We start from the raw sequence: 25,980 nt of genomic DNA on the forward strand, positions 1-25,980 counted from the left end.
GAGAAGGCAGCTTGTAGAGGAATCTGGATGGCATTCTGATAAACTCTGTATTTTGTTCTGTGGGTTTCTCTTCCACACGCCATTGGAGATATTTGAGCAGCCAGTCTGGACAATATTGATTTGAAACTGGCAGGAAAATAATCCTTTTAGAAGATTAACCATATGGTGGTATCAGGGCTGCACAGGAGCTCCTGGGAGCAGAGAAAAAACATCATGCTATGGTTGCCATAGTTAGGTGCTGTCCATGTATAATCTGGCCTAATGTCCACCTCCATCCCCTGGAGTAGGGACTCTTAATCCCATTTTACAGATGAATTGATTGAGGCTTAGATTTGTATTAGAGTTTACTACTTGGGAAGAGGAGGATCTGAGGGAGCTCAAGACACTTCTTGGTAAGCTCACATTAAAAGCTCCTGGAAATGCCACAACACCCTTGGGACTTTCATAGTAGTCAGGACACCCAAGTAATGTTTCCAAAGAAGGAAGAAAGGATTCTCGTAGGCAATGCAACAGGAAGATTGGCAGTTCTTAAGGGCTAGTTGGGTATGCAACAAAAGAAGAATCAAAGCTATTCAGAGGGTCTGGGGAAGTAGAGGTCTCACTGACAGAAACATACACTGAACGCCACACAAGTGACATAACCCCGAACTCACGAATGAATTATTTAAGTAATGAATTTTGGTTGATTTTACAAATGCAGAAAGGCCTCACCTATTTATCTAGCTTCTATATATTTCTCCTTGTCACCCTTATGCTTCTCTGACTCCCTAAACAAGAACGCAAAGAAAAAGCAAACATCACTTCGGAAAAATAAACACTTGCAAAGAGTCCACCACGCAGAGGGAGGGACTGCATGAGCCAAGGCTGCCACACCAGCCCTCAGATCCAAAGGCCTTAGATAAGAGAGGGCTGACTTTAATGGTTTCTTAGGGCTTCCAAGTATCCCCAGCCCTAAGAACTTAACAGAGTCTGTTGTTAATAAGCTTAATAAGGAAACACCTCTAGAAGTTGTTCAAATACTGGAGAAAAGAAAAACAATCAAACAATGTGGTCCTTCTTTATCCTTAACTTTAATCCTCCATTTGTTCAACAGTAACTCCCTGAGCACTTACCATGGACCAGGCACTGTGCTGGTCTAAAGAATACAAAAATAACCAGGCTCAGGGGCGAATGCCTATAATCCCAGTCGCTTTGCACGTGGGAATGGAGGTGCTGAGACAGGGGGAGCAACTCGATGAGACCCTATCTTAAAATTAAAAATTTTTACAAAGGGCTGGGGATGTGGCTCAGTGAATAAATGCCCCAAGGTTCTTTCCCTGGTACCAAAAAACAGAACAAAAAAGCAGAAAATAAATAAATAAATAAATAAATAAATAAATAAATAAATAATCACCATTCTTTTCCTTAAAGAGTGCACAATTTTGTTATCAAAAAAGGATTAGAGCATGACCAATGTGATTCTGCAACCTGTACACTCAGAAAAATGAGAAATTATATCCCATCTGATTCAAATGTATGATTCAAGATCATTGTCCTGTCATGTGTAACTAATTAAAACAAAAAAATTTTTTTAAAAAAAGGATCAGAGTCAGCAAAGTGGCACAGGCCTGTAATCCCAGAGGCTCAGGAGGTTGAGGCAGGAGGATTGTGAGTTCAAATGCAGCCTCAGCAAAAATAAGGTGCTAAGCAACTCAGTGAGACATGGTCTCTAAATAAAATACAAAATAGGGCTGGGGATGTGGCTCAGTGGTTGAGTGCTCCTGAGTTCAATCCCTGGTACCCACCCCCCCCAAAAAAAATAAATAAAATAGAAATAAAACTATTGAAAAACAGAATTCTTCTAGTACTTGCCTTATAAGAGAGGTGAATTTATTGACAATGATAGCTGAGTATTTAATTTTATTACTAGAGTTTCCATTTTGCTAAGGGTGTTTGCTGCTATTTTTATCTACTCCTTAACTTTGAAGAGGTGAAAACTCAAAGTCACATGAAGACACATATGGGTGTCATAAAAATGCACCACTTAGCCCTTGCAGTAGCTCATACCTATAATCCCAGCCACTTGGGAGACTAAGGCAAGAGGATTGCAAGTTTAAGGACAGCCTCAGCAACCTAAGAAGATGCTATCTGAAAATAAAAGATAAAAAATAGACTAAGAATGTAGCTCAGGGGCAAAACACCTCTGGGTTCAATTTTGCGTATTTGTCCACACAAAGTGCCAGGTGAGGGTGCATTGGGAAATGTCAAGTTTCCACAGTCTATCCTGGCAACCACAGGACCGGAAGAAAGAGCTCTATTCCTGCCCTTCCCCTGTGATAGCCCAGCCCCCTCATTTCACAAACAAAAATGACGAGTGTCCATTCGGGTCCTTGTCTTTGGCCACTTGACATTCCACACTTGCTTCTTTCCCAGTTTCAAACTACCCCCATTCCCAGCAACTTAGCCAGACCCTGTCTCAAAATAAAAAATAAAGACCTCGGATGCAGCTCAGTGGTAAACCACCCCTAGGTTCAATTCTCAATACCTGTCCCCCTCAAAAAAAAAGCACCATTTAGACCTCTTGTGGGGAATACAACCTTTTCTAGTTGTTTTTTACCAGTTGCTGTCTCAGCACCACATTCAAACTGAAGCTGCATTTCCAACAGGCTACTCCCAGCCAGTGACTGAACCCAGCAAGAGTGGGAACACAGACCCCAATCTAAGATGCAGGGCTCCTCCACAGGAGATTTTGGTTCAAGGGCTCCCATCTGCATAGCTGCAAACTTTCTTGGAGCTGGATTGCAGTCTGTGACGCTTCCTTCCATCTCACCTGCCTTTCTGCTCTGGGTACTAGAAGCTAAAGCTCCACCCACCTACTCCTCTCCTGGGCATTTCCCCCGACATATCTCTAGTCTGTCCAGTTCTGTCTTGGCATCTGCTTCTCAGACAATGCAAACAAATACCATGCACAAGCGATAAATATTGTCACACTTGGCCTCTACAGAAAACCCTCCTACATTAGTACCAACCAAAGGTGTGGCCCGCTGACCTTCAGTACCTAATGTAGAGCAACTTGCTGTCTTGTTGTTTTATAAGTATTTCTGAGGTCATTTTAACAGTACATACTTTGGTTTGGATATTATGCAGTAACAACTTTTTTTTTTTTTTTTTTAGTCCATTAAGAGCAATTCACTGGGTTCTAGTCCAAAACAGATTTGAGGAACACGACACTTAGTGGGCAGCCAGGGACTGAGACCTCACATTCTTCAGCCCTGGCTATGCCTCTTACTAATCATGTCACCTCCGACAAGCCAATTAACCCCTCTGAACCTGTTTCCTCTGTAATAAGGAGATAATAATATCCTCCTTGCCAACTTCAAAGGACTGCTTTAAGGATCAGATGATTTAATTATGTGAAAGTGTCTTGCAAACTACAGCCCTATATAAAAGTAAGGTACTATGATTGTCTTCTAAATAGCAAATGTAATTGGCCAACTTTATTCACATTTCCTGGGGAAGGAGCACTGGATGTAACAAAGTAATCGCATATTGAAACACACACGTCTCAATAGCGGGGTGAGAACACCACACATCAAGTTCTGCTGGCCAATCTCAAGGGGTTCCAAGGAGCAGGTCTAAGTAGGCTACAAAATTATAAATCAAAAGTTCTACTGAAATTACTTTACTGCCTACAAATCAGAGTAAATGTATGATGCTGCTTTAAGTGAGGAAAAAAATGGGAGAAAAATCAAGTTTAAGGTAATTTCCAAACCACAGTGATTTGGATGAACCTTAGAACCAAATATAATCCTTCCAGCCTGCTTGACTTTGGATAGCAATAATAAATCTCACCACACTAGCAACTTGAGGTTTTCCTTGGTTCAGTTATAAATCACTTTTCATATGAATAAAAGAAGAAAAACATTCTCAAGGGTCCATGGGTATATGTGAATATGTCTGCCTTCTCCCCTAATATTGTGGTTGAGTTCAGGTGTTTCTTGTGATGCTAAGCTTGGCATAAAAAAAGGAAACAGCACAAACCTACAAGAGCATAGGTTAATCTTTGGTGTAAATATAAGCCATTACAAACTTTATAGAATTAAAATGTATGAGAAATTTCTTTGTAATGCTCTTAGTCCTGAAAACAGTAACTTCCAAAATCAGAAACCCTCAATCAAAGCTACATAAAAATTTCCTTTTTCCTGATTAATTGCAAGGAAAATAAATAGCCTCTAGCAGGAGGAGCTTCTAGGACACTGCCTTGACATGAGGGTGATATTTGGGCTTGTGTTAAACTAACCATTTCCGTCCTCCAGTATTTGTTTTGAGTTTTCTATTTCATTACCTATGTTTGGTCTCCACATAAGAAGCCTGTGAGATGTATACCAATACCTATCCATTCAATTAGATGAGTGTGAGAAGCAAAATTTTTCTTTTTCTTCTCCTCTACTCCTCCTCCTTCTGATTGTTATCATGATTATAATATTATTAATACTTGCCTCAGCCAAGAGAATACTTCTGGATGGAGGCAACCCTGCATCAGAGCAAAACAAACCACTTACTCTGACGTTCATGACATTGTTTAAAAAAAAAAATCAGGAAAGAAAAATTAATTAACCCAGTTCCTTGAGAAAACACCAAGTTACCTGGATGGATTATTAATATCTAAAGTTCACCTGAATAACTGACAGTTATTCCTTAACTGTTGGTTATCTCAGAAGGTCAGTCTTTGCAAGCTCCCCTCTAGCTTACCCTTCCCACCACAGAAAGCTCCCTTCAAACATATTCTTCCTAAACAACAGTGAACTCATCGCAAACACCAAAGGCATATAAAATCAAGACCAAGATGCTGAGGAGGCCTGGCAGTTTCTACTCATACAATGCCCTGGAACAAGAACAAAAAGAGGTCTGAGGGTGATTAAAGGTCACATTTATTCATCCCACATGCCTTCAAGGGAAAACCAGCTTTCATCAGCTTTTCCAGCCTTCCAGGACCCAGTTCCCCCCTACCATGTGCCCATTCCAAACAAAGCATCTACATAAAGACAAACAAATGCGTTCTTAGTGGGGTTGCACTTCCAAATTAAGCGCTATGAACTTGCTTATGTGCATGCAAATAAAATGTCATGCTCATCAAGGGAGCAGAGTTTGGCCTCAAATAGTATATGGTAAATGGCACATAATCTGATTGAGGGAAAACATCTCTGTGTCTGAGGAGAGACAGTTTGGCCAACTCTGCTTGTGATGGAATCGACTGCATGCAACTACAGTCCTTTCTTACCATCAATGTCAGTCTTACCTGCTTTATTTATCCATTCATTCATTCTGATAAAGTCTGAGCACTTGCTATGTACGTACCATGGATTATTCTAGATACTAGATCATCAAAAGTAAACAAAAAATATTGTTCATGCCTTCCAAGGGTTAAAAGTCTGGTCAGAACTTTACAATTTATACAAAAATGGCAATTAAAGAGAAAGGGACTACAATGCACAGAAATGTATATAACACAACACTTGCCAAACAGTGGGTATGCAATAAATGTTAGGTGAGCAAGAATTTGAATAATTATTCACAGAAGGATATCCAGAGTGCCACACAGAACTTAGAATCATTCCTACTGCATAATAAGTACACAACAAAATGTCTATTGATTGAACAAATGAAATGATAAATGCAATAAACACATAGAAGAGTATCTACCCTACAGAGGCAAGAGCTTCCCTGTGAAGGTGACATGCAAGTTAGATGAACAAGATGTGAAAGAAAATTCTAGGCAGGGAGAATATCAGTCATTGGCCAGTTTGCCCATGTAGCAAGTTATGTGAGCTGAAGTAGTAACCTTAGAATATGACTGCATTTACATCACGCTGCCTGATTTATAGGACGGCAATGCTCTGAATCATGACCATGTAGCCAGTTTCAGTGAAGCCAAGGAGACCCAAGACTACCTTTATGAAATAATAAACCTGGTACATCTTCCTTCCTAAAAGTGATTTATAACCATCTGTTAGTGCTGAAATACAGGCTCCATCAAAGGAAACAGGGTTAATGAATTTTCAAAAAGGAAGCCCACTGACTCACCAAAAAGAGAAAAAGCAGAAGACATAGACAATAAAAGGCAACAGAGAACTGAAGGAAGATGCTGTTTTGAGTGGTTCTATGAAAAGTATAGGAACACCAGAAAAAAATTAGACACCAATATTAAACCAAAAGTATCCAACAAACAAAAAAATTATTCTGCAGTGCTTCAAATAATGTGTTTCAAGGATACATTCCCATCAAAAAAGAAAAAAAAGAAAGTACTACTACAAAAATAAAATGGATGGTTTTCATGCAAATAAATTCTCAGATTCTCAAAGAAAATATTTAACTTTGAATAGCAACAAGGCCATAAAGCCAGATATTTCTTTGAATTCTGTGGGATGAATGTTATGAGAGGGATCTGCAATATATAATCAGAGAAGGATTCTCAGAGCAAGTGACTTTCAGGCTGTGATGTGACTATGTATTTGCTGAGGGTATATTTCTAAAGACATAATGACACCAAATGCAAAAATGTGATCGTTTTCCCCCATAGTTCCTTAACAGGCAGTTAGAAGAGCACAGTGGTCTTTCAAGCACTAACTCCTCTGTGTTAATGGGCATTTGTTTCCTTTTATGCCATCCCCATCGTGACTAAGACACATAGCTGGAGCAAACACCAAATCAAATGAAGAAACTTAAAAAGAAAAAAAAAAAAAAAACTTAAAATCCACTATTTTTTTTTTTTTGAACAAAGAGAAGGTTTTGTAGTTTTTACAATAATAAAAAGTAAAATGGTAGGAAAGTAAGGTCGTTAGTAATGTCATTTAACCATAATTGCTCCCATCATTGTCTCTTTCAGCTTCCATTTCAATATCCCCCTGTAGGTGCTGGGAGTTAAAAGAAAAATAACAGAAATTATCGTGAATTTCTGCTCTCAGGAAGATGTGGTGTGTGTTCCCTCTTCCTCCTTCTAAGTACAGTCAGAGCCCTTGACAAAACATATGAGATGAACATAAGATGACTCTGAAAGAGAGAATGAAGCTGAGCAGCTAGGGACCTTGGAACACAAGGAAGCACACAGGGAGAGTTCCCTGGGTTTTCAATTTGCCTTGTCTCTCCCACACTGACAGCTGAGGAAGTCATAGGCCTAGAAACACAATGAGCTCAGACAAAAATAAGAATCTGCTCTCTCATGACGGGGTAAGAAAGAGACATCCTGGCGAAGGCAGCAAACTTTTAGATCAAACTGTTCTACTCCAGTGAAACACTGCATGAATGAATAAGTAAGTAAATAACTAACTCAAAGGCAGCAAAGACCAAGCAGGAAGCCCAGATTTTACTCTCAACTCAGTCCCTCAACAAGCCTAGAGTGACTACTAACAAGGCTATAAAATAGATGCTCAAAAAAAAATCAAAAGAGCATTCTTTAAAATATGCACATAATCCACAGGAAACAGAAAAAAAAATACAGACAGGAAAGCCAGAAAAAAACCCAGAAAGTGGTATCTTTAAGACTTAACATATAATAATTACATCAAATGTAATCAACTAGGCATACCAGTTATAAGAGATTCATAAAGCAAATTAAAGAGTATGACCCAAATATATGGTCACTTTAAAAAGAGTAACAAAATAAGTTTTTTTAAAAGGATAAAAAAAATTACCATTAAATATTATTCAAAAGAATAATATGGCAAAAAGCATAGACAGATGAAAGAGACTTCAGAATAAGAAAAATTGCTGAAGACAGAGAAGAACAGTATATTCTAACAAAAGAGTTAAATGCCCATGAAGATACAGTGATTCTAAACAGTGACCTGCTGAACAACAGAGTCCAAAAACATGATGCAAAACTGATAGACTGAAAAGGAGAAATAAAGCCAAAATTTGAGTTTAAGACTTCCAAACCTCTCTCAGCCATTGACAGAACAACTAGAAAAATTACCAAGAACACTGAGGCAACCAACACTCCAACCAACCAACAAGGTCCAACCAACATGTATTGAACTCCTTCTCTATCATCCCACCTGGCAGACACATATTCTTTGCAAGAGTCATAAAAGATATATTGAGAAAAATTATATTATTTTTTGTTCTGGGGGGAAAGTGTTCCAGGGATTGAACTCAGGGGCACTTTTAACCACAGAGCCACATCCCCAGCCCTATTTTGTATATTATTTAGAGACAGAGTCTCACTGAATTGCTTAGCACCTTGCTTTTACTGAGGCTGGCTTTGAACTTGAGATCCTCCTGCCTCAGCCAACCAAGCCCCTGGGATTAGAGGCAGGCATCACCTCACCAGGCAAGAATGATCATATTCTAAACATAAAACAAATCTCAACAAACATAAAAGAACTGAATTCATCCAGAGTGTGTCCTCCAGTCAATGGAATCAAACTTGAAATCAATAATAGAAAGATAGTAAGATAAGCTATAAATATTCAGAAACAAAGTATCACACTTCTAAATAATCCACAGGTCAAAAGAGTAGTATCAAGATAAATTTAAACATGCATTGATAACTGAATGGAAATAAAAAATAAAGTATGTCAAAATTTGTGAGACATAGTAAAAGCTGTGTTAAGTGGAATTTTATAGCACTAAATATATACTTTAGTAAGGAAAAAAAGGGGAGAATCACAAATCAATAAACTAAGCTCTGAACCATAGAATCTAACAAAAGAAGAACAAAATAAACTAAAAGCAAGTTGAAGTAAGGAAGTCATAAAGAGCAGAAGTCAATGAAATTGAAAACAGAAGATAAAGTGAAATAAACCAAGAGATGTTCCTCTTAAAAGATCAATAAAATTCTTAAACCTCTAGCAACACTGACAAAGAAATAAGATAAACACAAATTAGCACTATCAGGAAGCCCTCACAGTAAATGTTACAGACATCAAAAAGATGACATGGAAATATTACAAACAACTCAAAACACATAAATTTGACAACTCAGATAAAATAGACCAATTCAATGAAAAATACAAACTGTCAGATCTTGCCCAATATGAAATAGATAATTCAGCCAGCCTTATAGCTACTAAGGAAATTGTATTCATAATCTAAATAAGAAAAAAGAATAGAAATATTCAGGCCCAGATAATTTTGCTAGAAGATTCTACCAAATATTTAAATCAAATTTAAATATTCAACATGCTCTCTTGCAGAAAACAGAAGAGAACACGTCCCAATTCCTTTTATGAAGCTAGTATTACCCTGATACCAAACTAGTCAAACACAGTAAAAATATACCACGTTAATATAAATTTTTAACAAAATTTTAACAAATATAATTCAGCAATTATAATAAAATAATGATAATGAAATTTAAAAATATGACCAAGAAGGATTTATTCTGACTATTTACATATTTGAAAATCAATATCATCCACCATATTAGTAGGCTAAGGAGAAAAAGTAATGATGGCTATCAATAAAGCAAAAAGCATTTGACAAAACTGAATGCCTACTTGGGTAACAACATACAAAAAGTAGGAACAGAGGAGAATTTTCTCAGTCTGATAAAGTATATCTACAAAACTTCTACAGCTTACATAATTCCTAATGGTAATACACTAAATCTTTCCCCCTAAGATCAGAAACAGACAAGTATATCTTCTCTAATTATTCTTATTCAACATAGTGCTTTAAGGTCTGGCCAGTGCATGAGATACGAGAAGGTAATAAAAGTAAACAGATTAGCAGAAAAAAGAATAACACTAAACCTTGCTTGCAGATCATCTGTATAGAAAACCCCAAGAAAGCTATTTTTTAAATGTTTCCATAATTAATGTAATTTCAACAATGTGGAAGGATATAACATACAACAATTCATTTTATTTCTATGCATTACAGTTGACACATAGAAGCCAAAATTCAAAATTATAGTTACTTAAAAATTAAATACAAAGGTGCATATTTATGAAAACGTGTAGGATTTGTAGGCTAAAAATTATAAATGCAAGTGAAATGAAATAAGAGCAAAGTGAATGGAGATACAACCATTTTCATGCAATAGAAGACTCAACATAGTAAGGACAATAATCTCCACCAAACATGCATGCAATTATATCAATAATCACAAGATATTCTGTAGATATGGACAAGATTATTCTACATGATTTATATGGAAACTTAAAGAAATGAGAAATTCTTAAAACAATTTTGAAAAAGAACAAACTACCAATTTTAAGATCTATGATCTTGCTAGGGTAATCAAGACTGGTATTGGCAGTGAGGTAGACATAAAGATAAATGAAACAGAATAAAGGACTCAGAAGTAAACTTTTACAAATATGACCAACTGGCTTTTGGTAAAAGTGTAAAAATAATTCAAGAAAAGAAATACAATCTTTTCAACAAATGGTATTGAGGCAAGTATAATTCATAGAAGAAAGAATAGAAATGTCAAACTAAGTCTCACACTTGAAAGTTTTGCAGGATATTACACAGAAGAGAGAGAGGACACATGAAATCTCTCTGTGTTGTTTCTTACAACATTTGAATTTATGATGATTGCAAAACAACAAAAATGATTCAACGAATCTTTTATATGTCTCAAGTAAAGGAAGGAAAGGGGTGAACAAACATTTGTAGCTTGATATGCTATGTACAATGATGGACAGGCAAAATTCCTTTAGAAGAACGATATGTTCATCAAGGGAATTGCTGCAGGATTTGAGGAAGAGCTGGGTTTTGAACTGAGTCTTAAAAGATGAAAAATTTACCAGCTTTCTCTGCATTCTTAATCTTAGGAGACTAACATGATCATGCCCCCTTATAGAAGTTTCAGTAATATTAAATCAGTGGCCCGATGCAAAATAGTTTTCGATTGCTTTTTCATTTTCTTGGCATTTTTAACATAATGTTATTATCAAAATAGCTCATAATAAGAGCAAAATGCTAGAGGAAGTAATAAACTACAGGAAAAAATTATTATTTTAAAAGAAGGGCATTCACCCATTCAGGAGTTTAGTAAGTAAACAACTGATATGTTAGGCAATCAGGTATGTGTTAAGATAAAAATCTTAAGATTCAGTACCAAGTATATTTGAAAACCATTACTTCTCAGACTATTTCCTGCATAAGAAACTCCCATAGTAACAGCTCTCAACGTATGCAATGATTTGGGGGAGTATGAAAGAAAAAAGAAGACAAATTCAGGATCATGTCACAGGGAGGAAAGCATATGGGAAGTTTATGAAAGTTCCCCCCAGTAATTTAGAGCTTTCTCATCAGGAAATTATAACCAGTCTTTCAAAATATGAAACACTATGAAAGTCATTTTACATTCTTCATAATAATTCTGTTAGTGGAGAAAAGTATTTCTCAACCTTGACACTATTGATACTTTGGGCCAGATAAATCTTCATAAGAGGGACTTGTCCTGGGCATTGTAGGATATTTAGCAGCATCCCTGGCTTCTACTTATGCAAGTTCCATCCCCACATCCAGTTGGAACAATAAAAAATGTCTCCTGATTACCAAAGGTAGCCCTGAGGAATGCAAAATTATTCCCAGTTGGAAATCACTGGTCTAGTGGTGTTACTGTCGTTCTGCAAATAAGGACTGGTGTTTGGAGAGGTTGAATAGACACCAAAATTCACAGAATTATGATTGATGGAACCAGGTATAGAACACAGGTCTCCTTGATTCCAAAGGTCACGCTTTCTCTACTACATTCAGCTTCATATTAAAGAGTTTGCATCTTAGAGAGAAATCTGGACCATAAATCAACATTATAAAATAATGTGAGTGGAAGCTGTACATTAAAAAATGACCAAGAGGCTGTAGAGTCAAAAGAAAGGTCTTTCTAGAGTAGACAAGGAAGAGTAAGTGTATTCATTTTCTATTCCCACAATACAAATCAGCACATCTTCAGGGTCTCATTAGGCTGAAATCAAGATGTTTTCCAAAAAGTCTGTGATTTTGTCTGCAATTCAGGATCCCTTCTAAGCTCACAGATAGTTGAAAAAATTCATTTTGTTGTTGTTCTATGTGATCCTAATTTTCTTACTGTCTATTGATCATTCTCAGCCAGTAAAGCTTCATTTAGATTCTTACCATGTGTCCCCTCAACTACAAATGGGTTAACCTACTTCTTGAGGACCAACAGGAGTCTGTGGCTGCATCTGACTTCTGTAAGAACCCACCTAGTTAGATCAGACCCAGCCAAGAGATTTCTGCTCTGATTAATTCAAAGTCAACTGATTAGTTAATCTTAATTATAGTTGCAAAATCCCTTTCTACCATATAACATGAAATGATTATCGAGAGAAATCCCATTACATTTGCAAGTTCCATTCACATTAAAGAGGAAAGGATTGTACAAAGTCGTGGAACAATGGGGATCATCTTAGAATGTTTTTTACAACACTAAGTGGTACCTGATAATATCAACATACTCTCCTATATTCCTACACAGCCCCTACAGCACCTGATTTGACACTTTCCCTGATCATCTAATGTCTAGATGACCCTAGGAATGTTCTCTGAGTCCCTTTATGTGATCACTCCATCTTGTTTATCTTTACACACAGTGTTGCCTCCTGATCCTGAACAAAAATCTAACACATACTTGAATATTCTTTTTAACAACTTAGCTTTCCAGAATATTTCATCCAATAACAGTTTAATATACTTTCTTCTCAGCAACTTATAGAAACTTCTCCAAAATAGACTACATCTTAGGCCAACAGAGCAACTCTTAGCAAATACAAAGAAAAAAAATGATTTAATTCCTTTCATCTTATCAGATCATAGTGGAATGAAATTAGAAATCAACATGACAAAACCCTACCAAAGCTGTATAAACACAGGGAGATTGAACAATACTCTTTGGATGATGAAAGGGTAATGGGAGAAATCAAGGGAGAAATTTTAAAATTCTTAGACTCAAATTAGAATAGTGATTCAACATACCAGAATATCTGGGACACTATGAAGGCAGTGCTAAGAGGAAAGTTTATAGCTATGTGTGCGCCTACTTAAGAAAATCAGAAAGATCCCAAATAAACAACCTAATGATGCATTTCAAGGTCCTTGAAAAAGAAGAACAAACCAATTTCAAAGTCAGTAGAAAAAAAGGAAATAGTTAAGATCAGAGCCAAAATCAATGAACTTGAGAATAAAAAAATAAATAAAAAGAATCAATAAAACAAAGAGTTAGTTCTCTGAAAAGATAAACAAGATTGATAAGCACTTAGCCAAACTAACCAAAAGAAAGAGGGAGAAAAGGCAAATTAATAAAATTAGAGATGAAAAAGGAGAAATCGCCATAGACATCTCAAAAGTCCAGCAAATCATTAGGGGATATTTTTTTTTAAACTTATATTCAAATAAACTGGAAGACCCAGAAAAAAAATATGGATACATGTGTAGACAAATACAATCTGCCAAAACTAAATCAAGAGGACATAGAAAACCTAAACAGACCAATAACTTGTAATGAGATGAGACACAAGCAATAATAAAATGCCTTCCAACAAGAAAAGTCCAGGACCAGATGGATTCTACCAAACCTTTAAAGAAGAACTAATGCCAGTACTCTCCAAATTATTCCATGAAATAAAAAGAAATGGAACACTTCCAAATTCATCCTAAGAAGCCAGTGCCTCACTCCTACCAAAACTAGATTAGGACACATAAAGGAAAGAAAACTACAGGCCCATATTCTTGATGAACTTACTATACTTACCTGATGGAAATACTTAATAAAATATTTGCAAATCATGTTCAAAAACAGATACAATCATCTGATCCTTGTCAAAGGTGCCAAAAAACACACATTGGAGAAAAGACCACCTTTTAAACAAATGGTACTGAGAAAATTGCTCATCCATATTAAAAAGAATGAAACTAGACTCATCTCTTACCCTGCACAAAAATCAACTCAAAATGGATCAAAGACCTCAGAATTAGACCAGAAACTATGCAACTCCTAGAGGAAAATATAGGGTCAACACTCCAGCTTTTGGGAACAAGCAACAAATTTCTCAATAGGACCCCTAAAGCTCAGGAAATAATGTCAAAAGTTAATAAATGAGACGGCATCAAATTAAAAAGCTTTTGCACAGCAAAGGAAATAATTAGGAATGTGAAGAGAAAACCCACAGAATGGGAGAAAATCTTTGCTACCTATTCTTATAAAGAACTCAAAAAATTTACACTAAAAAAATCAAACAATCCAGTTAATAAATGGGCAAATGAACTAAACAGACACTTCTCAAAAGAAGAAATATAAATGGACAATGAATACATGAAAAAATGTTCAACATCATTAGCATTTAGGGAAATGCAAATCAAAACTACACTGAGATTCCTTCTCGCATCAGTCAGAGTGGCAGTCATCAAGAATACAAATAATAATAAATGCTGGAGAGGATGTGGAGTAAAGGAACATTTTCACAATGTTGGTGGGATTGTAAATTAATATAGCCACTATGGAAATCAATACGGAGGCTTCCTTAAAAGATGAGGCATAGAACCACCGTATGACCCAGCTATACCACTTCTAGGTATTTATCCTAAAGAATTAAAGTCATCTTACTACAGTGATGTACACTACCTATATTTACAGTAGCACAATTCACAAAAAAAAAAAAAAAAAAAAAAAAACTGTGGAACCAGACTAGGTGTCCATCAATGGATGGATGGATAAAGAAAATATGTTATATATACACAATAGAGTTTTATTCATCCATTAAAAAAATGAAAATATGGCATTTACAGGAAAATGGATGGAATTCAGTGAAATAAATCAATTCAGTGAAATAAATCAAACTCAGAAGATTAAGAGTTGCATGTTTTCTCTCATGTGGAAGCTAGAGAGGAAAAAGGAAAACAAAAATGGGGGTGGATCTCCTAATAATCAAAAGGAGATCAGTAGAGACCAAGGGGTAGAAGGTGGGGAGGGAGAGGGGAAGTGCTGGGGAGTGATACTGGCCAAAGTATATTGTTATGTTGTGTGCACGTACGAATATGTAACGACAAATCCCATCAATATGTACAATTATAATGCACCAATAAAAAATGTGAGTGAATAAAAACTTGGTTTTTCTCTAAGTTTTTCCTCTAACTTCTAGGCATATTACAATTTCTTTCTGATGTTGAAGTCAATTGTCATCATGTTAGACCATTTCATGTGAGTCATGTTAACTTACAAGTGGTTTTAAATAAAGTATGACTTATCCCCATTTGTTTAATAAAAAAATTTAAGGTGTGACCCTGAATTTAAACAGTTGACCCAATGTCCTACAGCTTGGCTCAAGTAAGTGACAGTCACAAATGCACATGACTCCAAGTTCATGCTTCTAGTGCTCATTTCCTTCCATACTAGAAGAGAGTGGGCAATCAGAGGTTGAGAAATTCATGATTCTTTTTCCCCTGACATCAAATAACACCTCCTCTCTTCAGTGATTCTCACTTCAGTTGGCACAGCTATCCAAATAAATCCCATCTTGACTTTTCTAAATGACACTTTTACTCCAATCTCATCTTCCTAATTTTCCAAGATCTTTCAGGACAGAAAAGATCGTTTAATGTCTCAGTGGTGTCTGCCCAACCTTGCATAAATGACAACACTCAAAAGTTATTGGTACACATGACAAACGAAATCCCTCACCACCCAACTAAACACCACATTTCAGAAAAGATCTATAAACTAGGAGGAAGAAAGGAATATGGACACCCCACATCCTTTCCACTGTGCCTGCATTCCCAGGACCTCTTTTTACTTGCTATTCCCTATAAGAAGCTGTACATTCGTTCTGCTCCAATTCCACTATCTCCAGACTATATATGGAAATTCATGCTCCAATGTCTTTTAATAATGTTTTATTATCTGATATAAAACCTCGCTTTCCTGTGGCATTTCTATAAAGGAAGCTTCACTATGTCCAACACAGACTCAGATGTACAGACAAATCTGTATCAAGGACTGGTGTTTAGTTGTAGGGGAGAGGGTGGGAGATTTTTAAAAAGCAATGTATTTATTAACAGATACTTTCTGAACTCTGAAAATGTCCCGTTCTGTGAGGTCCTAGAACTTTTCCCTGCTAAGAGGAGCTCACAGTCAGCAGATGTGGACATGAAAACAGGAATTGGAATTCAGCTTGAGGAAGCCAGTGCAAGGAAGTTGATGCAGGGTGCAGAAGAGGACTCCATAACTGGCTTGGAGTTCAGGATGCCAGTCATGGGAGGCTTTCCGGTGATAATTCTATGTCAGCTGAACCCTAAAAAGAAGGGTGGGAGTTAGCTAAAGCAAAAAGCTAAAGTGTGTGCTTCATTCAAAATGAATAGCATAGACCCAGAACTGCATGTGGAAGGGACTAATTCAGGAGGCTGTTTAAAGTCTGGGAAGAAACTGGGAGATCCGATAAAAGAACTTGGATCTTTGGATAAAGAAGAGGGCAGTAGGAAATCACTAGGACAGTTTAAGACAGGGAGTGGCTTGAAGATATCATCATGGGTACAGAATGGAGAACAATTGGGATGAAATAAGCCTAGAAGTCAGAAAAAAAAATCTGGGAGACTTTAGTGATTATGCAAGCAAGAGATAAGGACAAAGTAGCAAGGGACAAATTTGAACAACTTTAGGATTATACAGTCTTGGTGAACAATTGGACCTGAGGGGTGAAGGTGGAGAATTAGTTAAGAATGACACCAGGGCTTTGACATGATCACCTGGGTGGATTTGGTGCCACTCACTAGATTAGGGAAATCAAGAGGAGAGACAGATTCAGGGGCTATGCAGCTCAATATGCATTTCAGGAGCTGATTCTGAGTTACTGCCAGCTTGTGAACTAAGGTGTTGGCAATACCTATAGTATAGGAGCCTTGTTTTTCCTTGTGAGGTATTCCAGAACAGACCATATAGCCAGAGTACCCTCTCCTCCACTGTCAAGGACCCTTCTCCCAATTGTTTAATATGACTTAACATTAAACGTACATGGGTTCAAAAAACCTTACCTCTCAACCAAAACATGAAAGCAAGGAGCTACACGAATTAAGTGTGTCTGTCTGAACAGCTGTTGTGCCCACCACATCAAAGACATTTTGCACTTGCCATGGGGTATAGCTTCATGACCTTGGAAATAAATTTAAAATGTATGGGCTCCCTGAAACCACAGAGCCAACCAAATACGACTTGAATTATGGCAATGCACTGTATTCACCATAGGGGCAACCTAGTACAAATTGTTGAATTTAAGGGTTTTGAACAAAAGAAATAAGAGAGCCACAACCAAAATTATTGGATGTCAAAGTAGACCATTTTCAAATCCTCAGATAGGAAACTATATCTATATACATATATTGGTCAATAAAAATGTTCACTCACACCATAACATTTTTTACTAGCTTTCCTCCCATTTACCAATACCAGTCCCCCTTCTTGATCATACCCACACTTTCCTACTGGAATAACAGTTGTGAAAAATTTTTTGGAACACTCGAATGCATTGCATTGAAACTAAGGCTGCCTGTAACACTAACCTAAGACCACATCTACTTGGTAGCCAAAATAGTAAGCTTTCCTTAAAACCAATTTAAAAAAAAAAAAAAAAAAAAAAGAACTAGCTGGTTTCACTTCTTCTGAACACAGGATAATTAATTACTTAAAATGTTCAGTTTTGCTTTCTTCCATGGTTTTGAGAAACGAAGAAATATATTGGCACACCAAGTGAATAATTCCAAAAAGACATCATTGTTTACACAAAACTGCATTCATTCTTGTGACTACCTTGTATCAAATTATGGTTTCGCCTTTTCAGAACTTTTTAAACAAGAGCCACTATTCATGTAGACTGCACCATGTGGTTGACACCATACCAAGCACCTACATGTGTTATCTTGTTTAGGACCTACAACAATTTTGTGACAGGTATTACTTTCTTTTCCTAGATACGGAAACTACAGCCCATAGAGGATTAGTGTAAAGTCAGCAAGAAGGACAGCCAAGAATCAAGCCCAAGTTTATCTAACTCCAAGGCTCTGCTCTTACCACATTATTGCCCACTTTGAGTTTGTGGCTTCTGGGGATAGATGTGCAAATCCTCCAATTAACAAACATATTTATTTCATGTTTCTGAGTGTGCGTGACTAATTAAAGCAAACATAGGGCCAGGGGTGTATCTCGGCGGTAGAGCACATGTTCAGCATGAGCAATGCCAAGTTTCATCCCTAGTACCAAAACAAGAAAAGAAAAATTGATGTTAAAGCTAACGAATTCGGGATTAAAAAAAAACTTAATGTTATATTTATTTCATATATTTTATATTATAATAGCTTAAATGTAGTAAATGATATTTTTATAAATGAACATTAAATATACCCACATTGTTATCAGATTCGTTGGTTAAAAATATATATATATTTAAAAGGTGCTACCTTTAGAAAGATTAACTCATTTTACACACAAACAACTCACAGAGTCAGTTCAATGAGTTTTAAAAGATGCATATCACTATAAGAGCAGATTAAATAATATCATCTGTCCTTTATAGAGTATCTGGCTATATGAAGTGAAGCTGCTTCACCTACATTATCACTTTTAATCTTTGTGAGGCCCTTTAAGGGAGACATCATTATCCCCATCCTACACATAAGGGAAGTTAGGCTCAGTACATCTATGTAGGTGGCATAAGGTTATTTAGACAATGAGAAACGGCCGTAGGACTTGAAGCTAGAAACTCTACTACTCTGTCCACTGAACTTGTGCCCATGAAACTCGATGCTATAGTATAACCCTACAAAACATTTTATAAAGCTCAGGCACTTCCCAGAGATGTTGTTGAAAACCCTGAGTAGCTGAACGTCCATTTTATGCCTTCCATGTGTTAGTAACACTATAAAAGTTAAATTCATTGGCATCTGTAATATAAGAACTAATGGAATCAGTATTCTTTGAAAATTATGCTTTTTTTCCCCAAATGTCACCTTATGTTCCACACATATTGTCAAAAATGAATGTTCAGGTTTTAAAGAGGGACTAAACAAAATTGACAATGTAATTTTATCCAGGTACAAAAAGAAAAAAGAAAAATCACAATCTCTTGCCTTATGGGTTACTCCACCAGTCAGGCCGTGATCATAATTTACTATTCTGGAATATAGTTATTCTTCCAATTTTGACATAACTGCCATGTTATTTCACTCACATATTCCTCTGTCTGTCCCAGTAGCCAGAGGCCATTTTTCATTCCATTCATTTGCATCAGAAATTACAGGTTTTGATACCACTGCCACAGCCTGTGTTTTAACTTTGAAATATATTGTAGCTAAACCTCTAATGTGGCTAATCTAGTTCATGATTCAGTATGACTGCAGTTATGGTGCCCTAAAAGGGCTTCTGTTGACAATATGCTGCTCTGCTTTATGCCGAGGAACTCCTCAGGGCTCGGCTCCCCCCGGCTCAAGTCCCCAAGTTATTCTGTGATCTTGACACTATTGAGCTTCCTCTTCATGCCCCATTTTTTTAACCACATGTTAGATATGCACAAATACAGTTTTCTTCATTTCTTTCTCCTTTCTGCCTTTTATACAGCCAGAGAAGTGAACAGATCTTCATGAGGGATCATATAGGAGCAGAGGTCCTTCCCCAGTCCACTCCAGCAGAGGCCCAGGGCATTTCCTTGGTGCTCACAGGGCACATCATCAATTCTCCAATAGGACTGTTGGGAGCAGAAACTGTCCAAGGTAGGAAGAGCCCTGGGCTTTCCCGTTGGAAGCACCTTGGAGATACAAAGCCCTCAAATGATTTGCTTGATGTCACCCAGTGGGCCTCTGATGAACTAATTCTTGAGTTCCTTCATTCACCAAATGCTTGTGGAGCCTGGACTGTGTCCTGGACACTATTCAGGAACCTGAGGATCTACAGATGAGTGATACATAGTCCTGCCACAGGGAGACCAAAACCTAGTAGGGAATGAGACAAGTGAATAAGGAAGGGCAAGGAGGGCCAGAGGTGGTGGGGCCTCACTCTCTCCCTGGCCTAAGGAACTCCCATGCACCTGTTGTTCCAGCTCATTGTCAGTAGCTCCCCTCTTCACTCTCAGAACTGTCTTGGTTGGGATGATAAATTCCACGGTCACTCCAGTTACAGGCGATAAGTAAGAACAACGTGAAGTAAAGGGACAAGAGATGGAATTATGTTTAGGTTAGCTCTAGTAAACCTTGTGAAACTATTGATCCATGGGGGAAAAGATTCATTCATTCCCAGTGAGTCTTTCCTGGCTCCTCTGAGATTAAAGGAGGAACTCCCCTTTAGGAAGATTTAAGTACAAAGAGTTTCCTGAGCAGGCTGGACTGATCTGAACCTTGATTTAGCTAATGCTCATGGTCACGTAGCTTGTTTGCAACAGAGCAGGCAGGAAATCCAGCCACTTTTGATTTCCTGTTCAGTACTCTTGCTATTCCACCCCATCCAAGAGACTGTCCAGGGCAAGTTTGGGGCCTGAGCAACCTCACCTAACTACAGCCTTAACCCCACACCTCTCAAATACCAGCTTTGTCACCTGCTCCCGTTGGCCTCCCAACACTGCTCCCCTCCCTGACAAAATACAAGTATTCAAAGATAGATCAGTTTAACAGAACCTACTCTGACATTTTCCTTGTGAAAGCTACATTAGAAAAAATTCTAATAGTAACTAATTTCTATACATAATAATGATTATAAAAGCTACCACTCCATAAGGACACATTTTAAGCACAGTATTAGGTATCTTTTTTTTTTTTTTTTAAAGAGAGAGAGAGAGAGATTTTTAATATTTATTTTTTTTAGTTATCGGCGGGCACAACATCTTTGTTTGTATGTGGTGCTGAGGATCGAACCTGGGCCGCACGCATTCCAGGCGAGCGTGCTACCGCTTGAGCCACATCCCCAGCCCAGTATTAGGTACCTTATTTACCTTAATCCTCATGATTATTCATCAAGGTAATACCATTGTACCCATCTCACAGACAAGAAAACAGAAACTCTGAGGACTCTATGACTTGCCCATTGAAACACAGCTGGTCAATGAGAGTCAGAACCCAAACTTGTTAAGAGGAGGTAGCCTACATAGACAACGAGCAAGAGGGTAGGGAAAGGAAATTAAAGGTCTGCCCCTGGGCCCCACCCAACTGGCCATTACTTGTTCAGGGACAGCCTTCTTGTAGTCAGACAATTCCCTATCAATCTTGAGAAAATGGATAAGGTCTATGCTGTAAAAATTTCCAACATGGTGAAATTGGCACAGGAGCACTAAGCCATGGCGGGCAACCACAGTAACTACCCCAGATATATAATACACAGTGAGGGAGGTTCCCAGACCAAATATAAAATCGAGCCTCATGGAAGACTCCAGGCCATTTCCTCTCTTGGAAGCTGTCCACTCCATGTTGGGGTGTGGGGTACTTCCATTCCACTAAATAAAAACTTCATGCATTTTCTAACTGTGCCTCTCAACTGAAATCTTTTGGAATGACAAGAACTGAGAAAACCCCTCTCCCAGGTATCAAGACCTAGGTCTGTCTTGTCTTAAACTGTAATTTTTTTTCACTACAGTATAACGCTATCACTGTTCTATCCCATTCTTCAAGTGGAAAAGAAATGTTGAAAACTCCTGAAAATCAATTAATTAATCAAGTTAGCTCTTTTATGATTAAGGCATCCATAGAGAAATATAGATTCATGAGACACAGACTTCCTGTCGAGGTATTTATAGACTTTTCAGGAAAATGACGTACATCCATCTCTCTCTCTCTCTCTCTCTCTCTCTCTCTCTCTCTCACACACACACACACACACACACACACACATGTACAAACCACATGGCTCAAAAAGTGTCAGTGTAACAGAGCAGGTTACAAATGCTACAGGATTCCAGTGTCTAGAGTAGAAGAGACCAACATGGTGGCCAAGGAAGATCACAAAGAGGAGGTGGGATCTGAGTCACAAATGAAAAGGAGGAAGGCTCCAGGGAGTTAAATGCTATAGCAGAGTACAACTTCCAGGGCTCTGCCACTGGTAAATCCAGAAAGTACTGGCTAGAAATGGACAGAATGGAGATGCTGAGACACCTTGAGATAGCACAGAATCGTTGTTAGTGGTAGGGGTGCATAAAGTCACTTATTCCCTTGTATCTTGGGTTCCTTACCTATAAAACAGGAAATGGGAATAAATGTGACTACCTTACAAGTTGGTAAGAATGGTAAAAAGAGCTCATGTGTGGTGAGCACTTTGATAGAACAGGTAGCACATAAATATTATGAATATTTTAAATATTATAAATATTATGAATAAACTGTAGCCTTTTTATTACTTTATGATACTGACAGCCATCTTGGTGGCTTCATCTCTTCTTGGTGTTATGCGCACAAAGAAAACTAGTCAAGGAATACTCAACAACGTTTGCAAACTTTCCAGTCTTCCAAGGATAAGAAGCCAAATCAGCTTCCCACCAGGTGTTGACCTCTCACATCAGGGCAGCCTTGGCTATTCTCTCCTGTGTAAAATTCAAATGTCATTCTCTTGGTATGACATGATGGGAAAGGGTCAGGAAGCACAGCAAGAAACCAAGAAGACACTTATGCAAGTCTGGTATATGCTTATTAGCACACATTAGGTATCTATTTGTTATCCATATTTTAAATGGAGGAAAGCAAGGATTTATTAAGCACTTATAACAGGTACACTTAAATTTATCTTTTTTTTTATTCCATAGAGTGTGTACAAAAATAAGCAGTGCCCCATGGTCTGATTTGTGATGCATTTCCACTTTGATTTGAGAAAATTACAGTCCACAACTCTCCTCCCTTTACATTTCCTGTTTTCTTCCTTTTCTTATTCTGTAGAGCAGAGATAATTAACCCTGGGCTACACATTAAAATTATCTGGATGATTTTTTTTAAGTTATGGTGACTACGTGTCACCCCAAAGTTTTGATTGGAATGGCTTGGGGTTTGGCATGAGCCTCAGTGTTTTCCAAAAGTCTGCCTCATCTCTTAAGCAATTCTAGTGTGCAGCCAGGACTGGAATCTCTGCTAGAGGATTATAACACCTTCAAAATTATGCTCCATCAAGTCCTTCAATTTAAAATCACATTCAAAAGTTGAGAATTTAAGTCTAGTAAGTATGCATCTGAGACCCACAGGAACACAGGAACAGAGATACCACTTTGAAACATAAAGAGAAAGCAGCCACCGTCAACTCTCCTGGTTATTTTTACAAGTACTCAAATGGAGACGACCAAAAAAAAAAAAAAAAAATCTATATCTCTTCCTCTCCCAAGCTTTAACACACACCATTACCAAATGCAGGAGTATGCAGCATAGCCACAGCTTACATGCCTCTAAGTAATAATGTATTGATTTATAGTTTGCACAAATTGCAATAAATGGCATTTTCTGTTATGTGGTGGGTAATAGATTGTTCTGGAGTGAATACAAGTCCATAATTCATTCAATGGCTATGCTGATGCTATAAACTAAAACTCAAACTTAAGCAGTTAATCTATGGTAGTTTAATGCTGAGAATGGATTTCGGGGTGGTGTTCAATTTGGTGACTATCCATTATTTTAGTTGAAGCATAATTAACTTGACACATAGAAGAAGCAAGAGCAATATTTCCAACGACTTTTGTCTCTTCTCATACCTTCCTAATGTCTTGCTTCTCCACGTTGCTCTCTAGAATGATCATTTCCTGCTTCAGAGGCACACTGGAAACAAGGGAAGGTTGTTTCAGAGACAGCTGGCACTGTGTCATGCTGCTATTGAGAATCAAGTGAAACAGGCTGGAGACTATTGTACTAGCCACAACCCATCAGACCATTAGTCTATCAGAAGTGCAGTGGACAGTGTGATCGGAACTTAAGTCTGCTGGGGAGAGAGAAAAATATTTTTAAAGATTTGGTATCCCTCACCATCACAAGTCTCCTCTTGTCTCTTACTGGTCTTCTTTAACCTCCTGTGCCATGGGTAGATATCCCACTTCTCCCAGAAAGTGTGCCTATCTTCTCAGAGGAAGAGATGGAAGAAAACCAAAGCGGAAGGGATGGTCCAGCAAAGATCCTGTGAGGAGTCTTCCTCTACTCAGAATCCATAAATCATTAATCCATAAACCAAAACTAAGCCTTTCCAAACCAGACAACTCTACCACAGAGTTTAAGAGAAAAAGCCAAACCCCATTTGCTCCAGTAAGTATCTGACTTCGTTGGACTACTTTTCTCTTCCTACTTTTCTCTTTTCTGTGTTTGAGAATGGCCAAGAAGGTGACACTGACCAATTAACTTTAGGAGTCAAGACCTTGACAAGTTAGCTTTATGGAAAGAGCAGAATTTACTCAGGACTAAGTCGACTATAAAGACTCCATGAGTGCTAGACATATTTGTCTTGAATTCCATACCCATTTGGAAAATCTAAGTTAAACTTTGCACCTAGAGAGACATGAAATAATGAGAAAAGGCCTAATTCATCAAGAAGACATAACAGTTGCAAATGTGTATGCACCTAAGAGAACCGTAAAATATATGAAGCAAAAAAGTGGCAAAACTTAACGTGAGAAATTGATCACTCCACAATTATACCTGGAGAATGCAATATTCTTCTATCCAAAAGACAGGAAATCATCAAGGATATAGAACTGAGAGCACTAATCAAGATCTAATTGTATATAGAACTGCACCCAACAGCAGCAAAAAGATTTTTTTTCCAAGTCATATGGAAGGAATGTTCACCAAAATGGAAAATACCCTGGGTTAAAAAGCAAACATTAACCAACTTAAGTAACAAAAATATGTCCTCGTATCATAACTGAATTAAACTGGGAAATAATTACAGAAATATAACAAGAACAGCTCTATACACTTAGAAATCAATTGTTGTTTAGATTTAATATAGAACATTTCTAAATAATCCAGAGGTCAAGGGGAGTCTAAAAGGTCTGTTTTGAAAAGATAGAAAGTATTTTGAACTGAACAAAAATGGAAACACAACATAACTAAAGCAGTGCTTAGAAACTTAGAGCATTAAATGTTATGTTAGGAAAGAATAAAGGTCACAAATAAATACTATAAGTTTCCATCTTAAGACAATAAAAAGTTAAGCTAAAAGAGAGAAATAAAAAATAACAGTATGCCAGTAGAACTAAAATCAGAAAACTGATAAGGCAAGATCATTTGAAAGATCAGTAAGACTGATCAACTTCTACCAAAACCAATAAGAAATAAAAAGAGAGGGAAAGTAAAAATCACCAATAGCAGAAATAAAAGAAAAGCTATCACTATAGACCCTATGGCCACTAAAAGAAAGGGAAGACATGTTATGAGTAACTCTATGTGCATCAATTTACTAACTTGAATAAAATGGACCAATTTCTCAAAATCCAAAAACTATTAAAGCTCACTAAAGATGAAATACATAAGATAATAATCCTAGAACTATAAAAGCAATTTAATTTGCTATTTAAAAAAACATCAAGAAAAGAAACCTTCAGGCTCAAACTGCTTCACTGGTAAATGCTATCAAACTCCATCTTAGACTGTTTCATGGAATACAGGTTAGCATTATTCTGATAATGAATTAAAACAATACAAATGTAGATGACAGACCAATATCCCTCAAGAACAATAATGAAAAAATATTAGTAAAATTAAAGCAGTGTGGTATAAAAAAGAAATAATACACAATGTCCAGGTGTGATTTGTCCTGGCATGTAAGACTGACTCAGTAACTGAAAATCAAGGTAGGCCAGGTGCAGCAGTGTCTGTCCGCACTCCCAGCAACTCAAGAGGCTGAGACAGGCAAATCGCAAGTTCAAGGCTCAGCCTCAGAAACTTAACAAGGCCCTAAGCAACTTAGCAAGACACTGTCTGAAAAAATATATATAAAGGGTTAGAGCTGTAGCTCCATGGTAAAGTGCCCCTGGGCTAAATCCCCAGTAACAAAATTTTTAAAAGAGAAAGAGAGAGAGAGGAAATCAATGTAATCTATATTGT

The sequence above is a fragment of the Callospermophilus lateralis genome, chromosome 16 (genome assembly GCF_048772815.1).
Source record: "Callospermophilus lateralis isolate mCalLat2 chromosome 16, mCalLat2.hap1, whole genome shotgun sequence".
NCBI classification, from domain to species: domain Eukaryota; kingdom Metazoa; phylum Chordata; class Mammalia; order Rodentia; family Sciuridae; genus Callospermophilus; species Callospermophilus lateralis.